Source organism: Procambarus clarkii, chromosome 12, assembly GCF_040958095.1.
Source record: "Procambarus clarkii isolate CNS0578487 chromosome 12, FALCON_Pclarkii_2.0, whole genome shotgun sequence".
In the NCBI taxonomy this organism is placed as follows: domain Eukaryota; kingdom Metazoa; phylum Arthropoda; class Malacostraca; order Decapoda; family Cambaridae; genus Procambarus; species Procambarus clarkii.
In genome coordinates, this window is record NC_091161.1 from 29,984,485 (window position 1) to 30,000,405 (window position 15,921).

At 44.5% G+C, this 15,921-nt stretch overlaps 1 protein-coding gene across 1 annotated transcript in view; it reads right to left on the reverse strand.

The window, feature by feature from the left end:
• LOC138349739 (uncharacterized) overlaps positions 1–15,921 on the reverse strand; it is a 1,021,949-nt gene that overhangs the window by 50,488 nt on the left and 955,540 nt on the right. The gene's annotated exons all lie outside the window — the stretch shown is intronic.

Below are 15,921 nucleotides of genomic sequence, written 5' to 3' on the forward strand. Positions count from 1 at the left end.
ATGATTGACTTGTGGAATCTATGAAAAATATAGATCAAGAAATGTGAATGTACTTAAAATAGTGAAATGGAGTGAGACATTGACAGTATGTGATGAATTTGTAAGCTGATAAATGGCTCGTGATTAAGTGGATGTAAGGACGCCAGACAGCTGAATGGACAGTGCTTCGGATTCGTAGTCCCAAGGTTCCGGGTTCGATCCCCAGTGGAGGCGGAAACAAATGGGCAGAGATTTTTTCGCCCTGATGCATATGTTCACCTAGCAGTAAATAGGTACCTGGGAGTTAGACAGCTGCTATGGGCTGCTTCCTGGTGGGGTGTATAAAAAAATGAGGCCTGGTCGAGGACCGGGCTGCGGGGACGCTAAGCCCGGAAATCATCTCGAGATAAGCCTCAAGATAAGATACATGACAGTTTTTATAATCATAATATTAATTGGAGAGAGCCAAAACATATTGCTAAGTGCAGGGGTTTTGATGAACGCAATTTGATCAAGTCAGCCCAAATTAACCAATGTCCCAATATTTTTAATGTTAGCATTGACCTGTACAAACTAGACCTATATATATATATTATATATATATATATATATATTATATATATATATATTGTAGTTACAAATTGTAACTCCCTACTTAGCGAGGAAGGCAGGCTCGTGATTCGTCGATCTTCACCTGACCACAGTAAAGTGAGGCAACTACATAGGGTGGGGGGTGTTTGGGTTGGGGGAGGGTTGTGCGGTTGTGGGGAGTGGTCGGTGGTGGTTGGGGGAGGGGGTGGGTGGTGGTAGTTGTTGGGGGGGGGGGGTTATATATGTTCTCTCGGAGCGCTTCACACCCACGCCTCCCCAACTCGCTCGAAAAAGTTACAGCCCCGCTCCTGTGGCAGGTAAGTCCACTACGGGCTCACCATAGCCCGTGCTACTTGGAACTTTGTTCCCAGTAGCTGAATCTATAACAACAACAACGCTTCACTCTTAGAATGTCAGCCCCACTCCCATCCTGGCGTTTTATACCGGGAAGAGACAGAAAGCTTTCTTTCTGGCGATCCAGAAAGAAAGCTTTCTTCCATCGGCACTGACCCGATGAAGGGGATGTCAGCTGAATGAACTGGGCTCTTTCTTCATACCGAATGCCAGTTAAACAGCGCCATGCTCCACCCAATCAAGGTTCGGTTCCAAGGAACCAACACCATGGCCGAGATTCTGGCCCTCTTGACGGCGATCTCTGATGTTGCTTCAATCGACGTCATCATGGAGGAAAAGGGACTCCAGATTCTGTCCAGCAGTGCTGTAACACTCCAAGGCCTGTTCAATCCCACAACAATAAAGGCATTAGAGCCAGAAAACCCGATCCTTCAACCTCCCCACCAATATGAGGCGGTAAGAAGCACATTCGTCTACCGACTGAGCACTCTTATCGCGGAAAGAACGATAGCCTATATCATCCACAGCATCAACCTTCAGAACCAGTCATTGACTGCTGTTTCAGCAAACCTCATCCAGCAGGATGGAAACCTGAGACCCACCCTCAAGTCTCCAGCAGAGGCCACTCTCGCGGCGGACAACGGCCTTAAATGTTTTGGCGTGGCCTGCACACCCCATCAGATCTCCAGGCAACGATACTGCCGCCTATGTCAATGCTTCAGGTGTTACCAATGCCCTCACTACGTCCAGAAATGCAACAGCCAGGTCAGAGATGCAGTATCTGTGCAGAAAACCAAGTAGTAGACATCCGTCAATCCCGTGGGGTTATTGAAATGTTCCCTGGGTGTCTGCTTGGGGGCAACGTCTGCTGTGGCTGTTAAATCCAACCCAAGAACGGCATCCCAACCACAGCGAGTGCAGATAAACGCTAAAACGGTTACATCCGTCAGTGGTCGAGACTACCTCTGAAGTCTCTTCCTCTACCTGCTTCCCACTACAGGAACTGCCAAGGTGAATTGCAACGCTGTCTCCTATATGAAGACGCCCCACACCACCCCATACGATTAGGAGAAGGTAACTTCCCACTTCTGAAATTACTCTAGATATGAAAAAAACCCAGACGCACTCAACCGAATAACAATGCCTATGTAAGACATGCTACCCAACTTCAGATTATTCTTAATGTTTTATAAATGACCCTTTAGACCACTATACGTGCTGTGTGAGATCTCGTCATCAGTATGACCTAGATTTTGCTAGTGGAAGCTAATAGATCAGCCATACATTTCATGTTCTCTCCTGAACCCATGTATGACTGACCTTCCTATGAGGTGGAATATGTTGGATGAGCTGGTAGCTGTTTTTTTATCTACACTGTATAACATATCATACACAATAGGGCTGCAGCACATTACTGTAACAAGCATAGATATATACAGCAAAAACAAACATTATTCGAACTGAGTGAATTCAAACTGAATTTCAGTGATTCAGTGCTTAGCTCTTAAGAAAATCAGTGTTATTATTTTGAAAAAATTAATATTTTTTGTAGAAGCAGGTATTTTCTCTCCTGATTCCATGTATTACTAACCATCCTGTGAGATGGGAATATTAGATGAACTTATAGCTAGTTTTTATTTACTCTGTGTAATCCATCATATAGACTTTGGTAACAGCACATTGCTGTGTATACCTAAGCTTGTTAATAAAGGACAAAACAAGTATGCTGCCAAGGCATGCAAACCCTGGTTGACGAAATTCAAAACAAAACTAGAAAAGGTATTTATATAAAAAAAAAACTAGTTCTTGAGCTAAAGGGACTGAGTTATGAAGGAAGAGTTGGACCTCATTACATTAGAAGAAAAATCTGGTAGGTATAAGTAGGGTGTACAAGGTACAAAGGGTAATTGAAATAGATATAGAAACAACGGCTATATTAATGCCATAACTAAACTGGAAACATGTAATCAGTTCACAGTAATCACCTTATCGTGATACGTCAATGAACACATCCACACAACTGGATTTGTTACTTGATATATCACGATAATGTGATTTCTCTCTGCATTGAAAGAGGGGCGTCAGAGGTAGAACTACTGGACGACATAACCAGAGTGCATGGGGGCGAAATGTGTGAAACCCTAGTTTGGCTTCAGTGGAAACCTCGGGAATCCAAGTGGGAGTAGTTTTGCAATTTTGATTGACCAGATTGCAATTTTATTGACCATGTCGTGGAGCAGTCGACTAGAGCGTGCCGGGAACATCCAGCTCATGGGTTCGAACCTTCATCACGGCGCCTGTGGATTTGTGCATGGATCAGTAACAGATGTCTGGTTGTTTTCTGTCTGAAGTATCGTCATTGAGGGGAATTAACTAAAGGACGTTTTCAATCATAAATCAACACGGTTTCCATGCCTAAACAAGGAAAAACAGCCCGTCCTCCAAACATCTCGTCCTCGTCTAGGTTCTGTTGGCGATTATTTGTATTTGTAGTATGTGGGTGAAGCATTTACAGCGTTGTGGTTCGAACAAAATTAGTCAGTAAAGAACTCGTTCTGGAAATGTTCGAGCGAAATCAGTTGCAAGTCGTGTAAACCGTTTTTTATTCATAAACAGGGGGTTTGGCAGGTGCATGGAATCACTTTTGGGTCTTTGTTTGGAGCTGCTGGATGGAAAGGACTTTGGTCGAGGACGGGTTGGGAAAAAGAGTGGATCCACAGCATTAAACCACTGATCTAAATGTTGGGGCTAAAGAGCCGATTCTCAACCCCATAAGCCAGTTGAGTCGAGTACAATTAGACGAGTACTTCATCCAAAACTTAAAGCTTTGCCAGCAGATGCAACACATTCGTTCCTGCATGGTACAAGCCTCTGATAAACTGTCTGTCCTAGGAACATAATTCATACAATTTAAATCTTGTATACAATACACTGAAGTCGTATCTTCATTAACCAAGTTCTGAGCCTTGAGCTGCATATTGAGAAGAGAATTTTAGTGAAGATTGTGTGGTGAATAACTTTGGGTTCTTCATTAATTCCATTTACAAGTTTCCGTTCCGAAGAATATGCAATGCTGCGTGTCAGAAGCATTCTCTATGGTTCTATGATTCATAGACAATGGTTCTTTAGATCCAGATTCCAGTCTGCATTTATCTGTTGTCTACAAAGATAAAAGGCAAACATTAACTGCATTCCTTCAACAGGAAGAACTGCTTATTACTAACCCAATCATCTCGTTACGTTTTGGGACATCGTATTTTCTATAATTCGTCTGTTAATATTGCTCCAAATGAATCACTGAGAAAATTAATGAAGAACCTTTTGTCCACGTTTCATGTTTTCAGAATATATTATTGCTTCGCTCATTTTTAACCTCAAAATATTTTAATATGGCACTACAAATATTTTTTTCTTAAATATTACATTCATTGTAAAGAGCATCATTATAGGCATCTTAACAACGAATGAGGTTATGACTCGCTCTGTTAAGGGCCCGGAGTCATGGTTATTTATTAAATGTTTTCAGAATTTTATTTAATTGCCATTTAGCCTTTATAACAATCATCTGGGAACACATGCCACCAGGGATTTGAAGGCCAGTTAATTCACCCCGGCCCCTTCATTCACCCCGGGCCCCTTCATTCACCCCGGGCCCCTTCATTCACCCCGGGCCCCTTCATTCACCCCGGGCCCCTTCATTCACCCCGGGCCCCTTCATTCACCCCGGGCCCCTTCATTCACCCCGGGCCCCTTCATTCACCCCGGGCCCCTTCATTCACCCCGGGCCCCTTCATTCACCCCGGGCCCCTTCATTCACCCCGGGCCCCCTTCATTCACCCCGGGCCCCCTTCATTCACCCCGGCCCCTTCATTCACCCCGGCCACTTCATTCACCCCGGCCCCTTCATTCACCCCGGCCCCTTCATTCACCCCGGCCTCCTTCATTCACCCCGGCCTCCTTCATTCACCCCGGCCCCTTCATTCACCCCGGGCCCTTCATTCACCCCGGGCCCTTCATTCACCCCGGGCCCTTCATTCACCCCGGCCACTTCATTCACCCCGGGCTCCTTCATTCACCCCGGCCTCTTCATTCACCCCTGGCCTCTTCATTCACCCCGGGCCCCTTCATTCACCCCGGCCCCTTCATTCACCCCGGCCCCTTCATTCACCCCGGCCCCTTCATTCACCCCGGCCCCTTCATTCACCCCGGCCCCTTCATTCACCCCGGCCTCCTTCATTCACCCCGGCCTCCTTCATTCACCCCGGCCCCTTCATTCACCCTGGCCCCTTCATTCACCCTGGCCCCTTCATTCACCCCGGGCCCTTCATTCACCCCGGGCCCTTCATTCACCCCGGCCACTTCATTCACCCCGGCCCCTTCATTCACCCCGGCCTCCTTCATTCACCCCGGCCCCTTCATTCACCCTGGGCCCTTCATTCACCCCGGGCCCTTCATTCACCCCGGGCCCCTTCATTCACCCCGGGCCCCTTCATTCACCCCGTCCACTTTGGAACCTGGTAGACAATGTGCGGTTTTTGGACAGTGTTCTATAGATTATTGATTTATTGTATTTTGACGGGGAGACATTTTAACTTATTAAACGAAACTCCTTACCTGACCTTGATTGTAAAGAACAAATGTGACATAACCAAGCCGGCAAAGATGGATACCGTTCTGGTCTTTCTCTGCCCCCAAGTGTTTGTCCTGTTTTACTCCAGACTTCCAGCTTCTTGTAGCTTTCAGTTGATGAGTGTTCACCACACAGTTTGCACACCACTCAATAAAGATATTTCAAACAATCGCCTGTGCTAGGCAGGCCCATGAAGCAAGCAAACTGTACTACCTGATACACCACAGACTATGAAAAGTCGGCCTATTCCATCCCCGCCACCATCACAATCCCATGAACATAGGCCCCATCCCCAGCCTTCAAAGGTTCATAAATCTTACACGGGAGCATGAGGTCAACGCCAGAGGGAAGCAGATCCCGGGCTCTGCTCAATGTGTACCTCACCTGCTGGGCATCAGAGGCATGTTAGACCAGATACTAGACGCAGCGGTGGTCGACAACCCTCCCATCCCCCGCTAGTTTAGATATGAATTATTAGACACCTTAGTTTAGGTCTGTTACTGCAAGATGACAGTTTTGTTACTACACTAAAAACGGTTATGTTACTAAAGGAGGATTGTTTGTTACGGTGTGAAGTCTTAACAGACATGCTCAGTAACACATTAACGGTATGACAGTCAATGATATTGTAGATACGTTTTGACAGTGTGGTTAATGCCTTTAGTGAAGTTATTACAAAACAGTAGGATTACCTGTTTCTCTTTGTATGTACTGTTCTCTTAAGATTGTTTAACAATGTTACAAAGTTATTCTAGCATAGTATGTTATATAAACTATTAGTTTTATGTGCATGAAGTTATATACTAAAAGTTACAAAATAGAAACATTGACGATTTTGTTATACAGGTTAAGTTAGGCTACGAGTATATTTAGCATAAAGACGAGTGCTTAGCGAGTTTTTCTCGCTAAGCGTTCGTCTTGATGCTTAAATGATGGATAGTAATCCTAATTATTTACGATCACCGTTCCCTGGTTTATTCCCAATTTTTATATGATTTACTAGTTTCCATGTTACTTGGATTTTTTTTCGTTCCAAACTCTACTATTTACAAGTCCAGTTGAGCACCATTTCCCACGTTTATTCTAGTAACATAAAATCTCCGACATGCAAACATTACTGGGCACAGAAGCCTTAGACATTTACGCCAGGATGAGCCTTTCTTCAATTATATCTGTATTATCTATCTACAACTTTTAGGCATCCATTATTTTGATCATTGACAAATAATAAATACAGATAATTCTAAATAGATTGGATTGTTATAGACGTGTTTGCGCGCCTGCACGTTAGTTGCTATGAGGGAACTTTTGTCCTGGGTTTGATACAACGCATCAGTGCTAGGGGAAGAGATTACACGATGGTGTCATGTGCATTTTGAAAGTTGTGTCTTACGATGTTGCCTTGTAGAGAATAGTTTGAGGACTCCGTATTGTATGTTGAAGGAGTAGTGAAGAGTTTTATGGGGTCATGTAAGTTGTCTTCCGGTTCATTTAGTACATAGGCGGCTTGTCATTTGGTGAGCTGGCACCACTGACCCTAGGTCAGGTCGCCAGCGAGGCCACCTCTCCCAAGTTTACCCCTAAGGTAATATTTCCATGTATAAGTGTACCACTTGGTTTATATTGAGAGTATTGTATATCTATGGCTTGTACCAAGCTATTCACTAAGCAAGGAAATAAGTAGTAGTTCGTTTCAAAGTGATGGAAGAATCAGAAGGATGTGGTAATGAGTTCAGAGTATTAGGCACTTGTTGGTTTGGCATCACTGCAACGAGTCACCCTCAGCTCAGGTCAAGATGTTCTCTCAGTCAGCTGTAGATTGCCACATGCTCCCTTGTTTATTAATTCATTAATTTAGAGAATTTCATGTTACTATCAGTAATTTTATTCAATAACTACTTTGTTCATTTGCCTAAGTAATTAACTATTATTTAAGTGTAAAGATTAAATCCCTTTAATTGGCCAAGTGCAGATGATTTAACTTTGTTAAGGAACTGTGTCAACTAGTTGGCAACCAGCTAAGGTCGGCCTGCTTGGGAGAAGAACGAATTTGGGTAGTGTGGTTTTGGCTGCCAGAGCAGGAAGGTGGGACCACTACCCCAAGGAGGCCAGGGCAGGAAGGTGGGACCACTACCCCAAGGAGGCCAGGGCAGGAAGGTGGGACCACTACCCCAAGGAGGCCAGGGCAGGAAGGTGGGACCACTACCCCAAGGAGGCCAGGGGCAGGAAGGTGGGACCACTACCCCAAGGAGGCCAGGGCAGGAAGGTGGGACCACTACCCCAAGGAGGCCAGGGGCAGGAAGGTGGGACCACTACCCCAAGGAGGCCAGGGGCAGGAAGGTGGGACCACTACCCCAAGGAGGCCAGGGCAGGAAGGTGGGACCACTACCCCAAGGAGGCCAGAACATCGGCTGGGAGTTTTTACATATTTTAAGGTAAAGTCTTGTATCGAGTTATTAAAAAATGATTTTAATAAACTGTACTAAGTGCCTCAAGCCAGGAATCATTAAGCTAGGGGTGTGTGGTATGGCTAGCTGGGGTATAACCAAGGGCTACATACGCTTCAAGGAGGAAGATTTCAACAAACAAGTTATGGAAACGTTGGAAAGGAAATTAAAGGTAAAGGACATTGATGCAGAATTGCGAATTGTTGAAGGAGAGGAAGAGGAAGCGCAGATAAAGAAGATGAAGGAAGCTCGATCCAGAGCTTCTCTTGAGGTTATCTTGAGATGATTTCGGGGCTTTAGTGTCCCCGCGGCCCGGTCCTCGACCAGGCCTCCACCCCCAGGAAGCAGCCCGTGACAGCTAACACCCAGGTACCTATTTTACTGCTAGGTAACAGGAGCATTGGGTGAAAGAAACTCTGTCCATTGTTTCTCGCCGGCGCCTGGGATCGAACCCAGGACCACAGGATCACAAGTACAGCGTGCTGTCCACTCGGCCGACCGGCTCCAATCTAGGAGCTAGTGCCAATCCTGCAAAGACGCGAAAATCTGGTCGAGGTGGCCATTTTCCAAACAAGAACAAGTTTTAGTTTTGATATAATTTCACAAGACATCGTCACTGCTTTTTCAAATGGGTTTTTGTAATTTACTATTACATAATTTAAATATTTGATGGGATATTAAGCTAGTTTGAGCTAGGATTGTACATATTTTAGCTGTACACACAATCTTTTATAATTTATTGATTAGTTTTTATAGAATGACATTTACATTATTTCATTTGTTTTCCCTTTCAATTATCAGAGTCTAAGGAAATACAGATATTAATGAGGTACAAGAATAAATTAATACTGTTGGGAAAAAAATTACATTTTAGGTATATTTTAGGTGTACAAATATCTTACATAAAATAAAGTAGCCGTCACAACTGCAAGAAAAATGACAGGTTGGATAAGAAGAACCTTTCACACTAGAGATGCTATACCGATGATGATACTTTTCAAGACGTAAGTGCTCTCTAGAGTGGAGTACTGCTGCACACAATGACAACCACTTTCAAAGCTGGATAAATTGCTGACCAGCAGAGCGTGCAGAGATCCTTTACTGCTAGAATCCAATCAGTAAAACACCTAAACTACTGGGACCGACTTAAGAGCCTAAATCTGTATTCTCTTGAGCGCAGGCAGGAGAGATACGTAATAATTTACACGTGGAAAATAGTAGAGGGGCTTGTTCCAAACCTGCACACAGAAATAACACCACACGAGACCAGAAGGCATAACAATGTGCATAATACCCCCTGTTGAAGAGCAGAGGTGCAATAGGTACTCAGAGAGAACTATCAAAATCAGAGGCACGAGATTGTTCAACACGCTTCCACTACACATAAGGGACATAACTGGCCGAGCCCTCACAGTATTCAACAGAGTACTCGATAAGCACCTTTAAAGAATTCTTGATCAACCAGGCTGTGACTCGTACGTCAGGCTGCGAACAGCCGCGTATGGAGCAGTAGCAAAAGGTAAAAGACTCAACATAACCCTAAACTGGATCCAATCTTATGTTGGAATACCATTAAATGATTATTTAGTGCTGGTGCTGCTCTTTGCACGGATAGTCAACAGGCATATTGGAGACTATCTGGACCAGTATTATCCACCCAAACTGAGCTGTTTGCCATACAACAGACATTCGCATGTGTGATCACACTAAATACCACTTTCGCGCACCAGGCGTGCGGTGCGCGCGTATGCACGAACTACTAGAAAATAAGAGAAAGCGAACTACAAGAGAAAATAAGTGAAGTGAAAACGATAGTGAAGGATACAGTACGAATTAGGAAATATTTTAATGAGAGAGGAACGATTAGCGTCGAGAGATTTAAAACAGAAGAGAGAGCGATAAAACGGCGAATAAAGGTGGTACACAGTGGTAGTGTGGAAGTCGATAACTATAGAAAAGAAATTTTAAGACAGCTAGACGATGCCTCGACACAACAGATACAGAAGCTGTAAGTTGCACTTGGAAATGTACAAAGCCGATGCAAATATTTTTTATTATATTATATCGAAATAAAGATCTGAGATCAGGATGAATTGGGGGTTTAATCAAAGCAGCACCAGAGAGAAACTCTTAGCGTTAATGTCAACATTTCAGCCCTCTATAACTTGAGTTTAAGGTTAATTGAAATTAACCTTAAATACCTGGCAGGGTAGGCCAATCTTAAGTGGGTGCAGGGCTCTAACTAAACCTATAGACTAGATCTGTACAGCACTATTTACTTCGTTTCTACAGTTACACATTGAAAGTTTAAAAGAAAACATATTTTCTCAACAGAATACAATCAATCAGGGACCCCATGTCAAGGAGAGCAGTCCTCCTGTCCTTTAATGCCGTCTGAGTACCCGAGCATACTGCAGAGGGAAGCAGCCAGGAGAGTAGCAGAATTTTTTGACCAGAATAAACAAAATCAGACAAGACCTCAAACAAGCGGGAGTCCTCCACCCACATAATTACATTGAGGCGAATATCTACTACAAGCCGACAAACCTACACTCTTATCTTTTTTATCAATTCATTTACTCCCCCAGTAAAAGATCGCTCCTCCCCCCCCCCCCCCACACACACCTAATTTAAATGTATAATGACCCCTATTGGATAATCACCAGTCTAAAGAACCTTATATATAAAAAGAAAGCGTTGTACGAAAGGATTGCAAATGGTGAAATCAATAACAATTCAATCCAATTGAATTGTTAAATCAAAATAAAGGATAGGAAAATGAAACTATGAACTTCGTATAGCAGTTCGTAAAGACAAATTCTAAAGTCACAGTTGTGAGGACGATGCAGTGGCGTGGTGGTGTCTTGGCGCTCCTGGATATTGTCAACTTATGCTCAACTGTTACAGTGATACCGTGCCTTTGTGTGTCAAGGAAATGACAGAGAATGTCTGCATAGGAGATAGACAGTCTTTCACTAGGCTTGAAGAACATGAGTGATGATGACAGACAAATGATACCGGGCTATTTCAGGTAGCAATGACGAAAAAAAAGGGCTATTTAAGGAAGGTGTTCACCGGCCCTACAGCATTCTGGAGTGTAATTTCAACAGTGATTCAGTGTAGACGCATTTGAGCGTCACCTTCATACGACAGGCTCATCACTTCACAGTCAGCATTTGGGCGATTGAATGAACCACCAGATGAATTGTGTGAGAACCAACGTTGCTGCTCCCAATCACAAAAGGAAGAGACTCTTCAGTTCAAGTTCTGACAATGATGGCGATTTGCGTTATGTGACCAAAGCCAACAGGAAGAACTGCTCCATTATGAACTATCGAGAAAATAGGCTTCTACCGATGAGCACTCCAACTCAGACAAAATCCGCACAGCCAGTCGTCAAAAAGCAGCATGCCGAAGGCAAGTCCTCATACGGCGCTGTAGTGGACCTTTAAAAAAAAACAAAAAAGTACCCCTAGCTCAAGGTCAGATCAAAGCCAAATCTCAGAGGTTAATACATTGAGGCCCAAAGACGAGACAGCAGTAACGATTCTTAAAAAATTACAGGAAATTCGACGAACTTAAGCCTGGGGACAAAATAAGGAAAATCATCGTCCTTCACTATCCCCTGCACATGGTCCTAGATCACCTCGAAAAGCTGAATTATGTTGTGTCAGCAGAAAGTTACCAAGTAAAAGGCTTGAAGCAGGATACTCAAGTCCTTCTCACAGTAAGAGGACTGATCCCAGATAAGCTTGATCTTGACATTTGGGGCAGGTTCCAACAGGCCTTACACCCCCAGAGTCCCTCAGATGCTTTTGATGTCAGATTTGGACATCACAAGGACGGTTGCCAATGCCCAGTGAGGTGTGGAGTCTGCAGCCTGCCCCACAACACGAAAATTTGCATTGATAAACACCAGGCAAACCAGCCCATCCAAGCTAAGTGCCCATATTGCTCCAAGGCACACCTTGCCTGGAGTTTATGAGGCCACGAAAGGCTTAAAAGGATTCAAACGAACCACCCCACGCCTACAGCAGCGTCGAAACGCCAAACAAAACATACCTTCTCCCCTGCCTACACAAACAGTGTGGAGCTTACCAAGACTGAAGCAGGTAAAGGACTATCACCATGGCCTTCCACTAACAGCCATGGTGGAGGGTGTGAAGGTTTCCGTCCAGGACAGAGGAATGGCTGGGGGCCACAAGAAATCGTTCAACATAGTCGCCTGTCCACTGCATTCATTGAGCACACTCGGGGCAATGATGGCAAGAGTGTCAAAGTTTCCACTGATAAGGTCCAAAAAGTAAACAGGGCCCCAAACTTGCAACAGCAGTAAATAGTGCTCCCGCACAACTGGACACCCTCTGGCCAATGCTTAAGGCCTTGGTCAAGGAACTGGTCGAAAGTGTGCTGTCGAAACACTATCAAACAAACCACAGACTCTAAAGACAATTGAGCACAAGCTCAAGAAATTTGAGAAAACAATATCCTCACCTTCAAGAATGCAGGACAGGAGACACTCCTAAAAACAGGTAGAGTCCAGTACTTCTGAAATCTACCTTGAGTCAATTTCAGGTACACCAAGGTCCTCAAACTCCAGTTTCAACTTCCTTGGCGTGTTCATCAGACTCCATGGATACCACGGTAATATCAGTAAATTCCAACAACCTAGAGGACTATAAATCCTGCAGTGTAACGTGCAAGGGCTTCGTACACAATTGCAACACTTGCAATGCGTACCAGCAACCAAAGAAATAGACATCCTAATACTACAGGAGAGCTCGCTTCGAGACTGATTAGAACCTAAAATTTCATGCAATCGAAGCTTCTTCCTTCCATGGGTCAACGGGCAATCCAGGGGATGTGCAATCTGTGTAATGTGACCTGATCTCTAAGCCTATAACAAGCTCACCCGATTATGGAACAGGGGCAGAGGTAATGGGAGTATCCATTGAGCTCAGGCATGAAAATCTTGAGTTCATTGTTTACAGGTCTCCACGAGAGTGAAATATTTCTGTTATTTGGACACACGACTACATCAACACAATCATTTGTGGTGATTTAAATGCCAATCATCGATTGGCACTGGGCTCGAACAACAAATGAGGCCGGCACTCACATAGGTCATCTACTAGACCAGCTACCAGAATACCAAATCCTAAATAAGAATGAACCCACCTACATTCAAGGAGGTAGATTAGATCTTACCCTCGTTTCCTCCCTAAGAGATGCAGCGACATGGTCAGTTGAGCCTACACTCACAAGCGACCACTATGGGGTCCAAATTGATCTAGTTGGATCTACCCACCCCACCTCCATCTGAAGCTTGCAACTTCGCATAAGCAAAATGGGATCGATTTCAAAACCGTATATCAGTGTGACATAGAAACTGAGAACATCATAGTTTCTAAATCCGAATTCATCATCCGAAAATATTAACCAACCAGAACAAGATTTTGTCGAAGTGATTCAAGATGCAGCCAACCATTCAATCCCACTGAAAAAAAAACAGTCCACCAGATACCGCAAAGATCAATGGTACTATTGTGAATGTGGGAAAGAACTCATACTCAACAGAACAAGAAAGCTATATAAAAAGAAGCAAAGTGACCGCATCAAGACCTTACTTTGAGAAGTCAAGGAACATATGCATCAAGAGACCAGGCAAATGAAAGAACAAAAGTGGCTGGAATGGTTTTCACATCTGAATGAACACACCTCTGAGAAATGTGGTTGCAAATCCACTGGGCCAAAGGAAATAAAACACCTAAAGCCCCACACCCTAAAGATATGAATCGGGAAGCCGAAGTACTGGGAACCAGGTTTGCAGAATGAGCAGCCAGTAATCAGCTTTCACCTGATGTATCAGCAGTGCAGACAGGATTAAAGGAAGAAAGGTGCCGCAGAATCCTTACAGAATGTGCAGAAGTCTGACACTAATACCTCTTTCACACTGGATGAGCTCAATCAGGCTAAACAAAAATTAAAGATACATCCTCAGGAGACGACTAAACCAATAAAAATTATTAGAAACCTCGGCCCAGAGGGAAACGCTGCATACCTTAGGGTAATTTAGCCTGGACTTCTCAAACTAGACCTACAGCTTGGAATAGAGCAAACATAGTGCTGAACCCAAAAACCCTAAAATCTAGCTAATCCAAGACCCATCTCTCTCTAAAGCTGTGCAGCCAAGACAGCTGACAGAATGGCACCCTACAGACTCGAGTGAAAAAGGGCCAAACTGCTTCAGGACATGTATGCCTATAGAAGAGGGATTGTCACAGTGTAATTTATTACAACTTTTAGCCCATGTTATGACTACACATACACCAATATGATCATACTGTGGCTGGTGTATGATGCATTCCTACTGTATAGATATCTAGGTTGATTAGCCTAGTATCACCAATATTATTGTATCTATAATCCCATTCTGAAAATATTCTAGTGCATTTGAGTTCATAGCTTTATGTTGTTTATCGTGTAAATACCATTATAGGTCTATTATGGAATGCTATATAGGACATGCTGGGTGTATAATGATGTAGAATGTACATTAATAAATACCCGAGGTATGACTAGCGGATATACTGTGAATTATCAATAACGTTTATTTATTTATACTTCAGTATAAAGTAGGGCCCGTTATCCCTAACTAGTTAAGTATGACTATAAGGCTAACTATATTAAGTATAACTAGGCCTGGTGGAACTGCTTCTATCAACAGGAGAAGAGGGGAAGGTGGGCCTCTGGCGCCTTAAAACCAGTTGCTTTGGGCAGATGGGATTCGTCAGCCTGGGAATGCAACTGATCTAGAGGAAGAAAAACCACGAATTCAAACCTCTGTTGTCTTGCGGTTAAACACTCATGGGGAAAGGCTTCAGGAGTCAACCCTGAGGAAAAATCCAGAGCAGGAGTCCCTAAAGCAGTTTGCAGCCGTTTACAGCTACATTTTGGCAACTCCTGCGGCGACACTGGTGCCAAGCGTATCGGTGCCTGCCCTTCCCTTGGATCACATCGATGGCATGGAGAGGGTGGATCTGCTGCATGGGCAACAGCCGGTTCTTCATAATTACTGTGTAGACCTGTGCCGTGGAGAGGACACTCCAGCATCGCCTTTGCGATGGCTCATCATAGGAAGCGACAGTTACCGGTGATAAACCTACCACTCAACTGGCGTAGAGTGAGGCGCCAGGGTTTGCTTCCGTCGGTGGGAGAAATCATCCTATTTCATAGGACAGCTACCGCCCACCTCAAGCTGGGCAGCCCCCAGCCAATAAGGTGCTGTCCCACCATGGTCCGCCTGATCCATTGGGTGCGTGGGGCTTAGGACACACTCCAATAAGCGGATCATCAACCATGCACCAGGCAAAAGAAAAAAACAGAGCCACCCAGCTGTCAACTGGGCACGTGGAATGTAAGGACCATGACACCGGGTCTACCGGAAGATCTACTTGAAGTGAATGACGCCCGTAAAACAGCTGTGATCAACAACGAACTATGCAGGCTGCAGATGGACATAGTCGTCCTGCAGGAGACACGTCTGCCCGTGACTGGCAGCATATGGGAAAAGGACTTTATTCCCTCCAGGCAGGGAAAACCACCAGAGCATGGTGTTGGCTTCGCCTTGAGGTTGTTAGGTTGGTCCATAGTACCGCTTGGAGGGGTCTGCAAGGATCATCAAACTTCAACTTCATACAGCAGCAGGAATGGTCAGCCTCATCAACGCCTAGGCACCAACACTGACCTCCTCTACCGAAGCGAAGGAGTTCTATGATGACCTCGGCCTAACTCAGAGACATACCTCAACAAGAGCCAGTCTTCCTCCTGGGAGACTTTAATGCAAGAGTTGGTTCTGATCACAGCTCTGACTTCCTGCCTGGACCAGTTTGGATTGGGAAGATGAATGAGAGTGGGCAG